The 213-nt window shown below is 46.9% G+C and overlaps 1 non-coding gene across 1 annotated transcript; it reads right to left on the bottom strand.

Annotated features, from left to right (window-relative positions):
- Positions 1-12: 12 nt before the first annotated feature.
- LOC113464628 (5.8S ribosomal RNA) lies at positions 13-168 on the bottom strand. Its single transcript, XR_003389474.1, has one exon. It is a non-coding gene; the product is annotated as a 5.8S ribosomal RNA (ribosomal RNA).
- Positions 169-213: the final 45 nt, after the last annotated feature.

Here is a 213-nt window from a genome sequence, read left to right as displayed (position 1 = left end):
GGTGTACGTGAACGACCCTCAGCCATGCGTGGTCCAGGAATTGTATCCGTGGACCACAATGTGCGTTCGAAATGTCGATGTTCATGTGTTCTGCACTTCACACGTCGACGCACAATTTAGCTGCGTTCTTCATCGACCCACGAGCCAAGTGATCCACTGTTCAGGGTAATCGTATATTTGAAAATTCGTTATGCAATCTCTTGTGTTACTCTT

Source organism: Ceratina calcarata, unplaced genomic scaffold (genome assembly GCF_001652005.2).
Source record: "Ceratina calcarata isolate Rehan_Ccalc_2016 unplaced genomic scaffold, ASM165200v1 scaffold44849, whole genome shotgun sequence".
Taxonomy (NCBI): domain Eukaryota; kingdom Metazoa; phylum Arthropoda; class Insecta; order Hymenoptera; family Apidae; genus Ceratina; species Ceratina calcarata.
The sequence above is the reverse complement of the archived record's forward strand: the minus strand, read 5'-3'. Positions and strand labels throughout refer to the sequence as shown.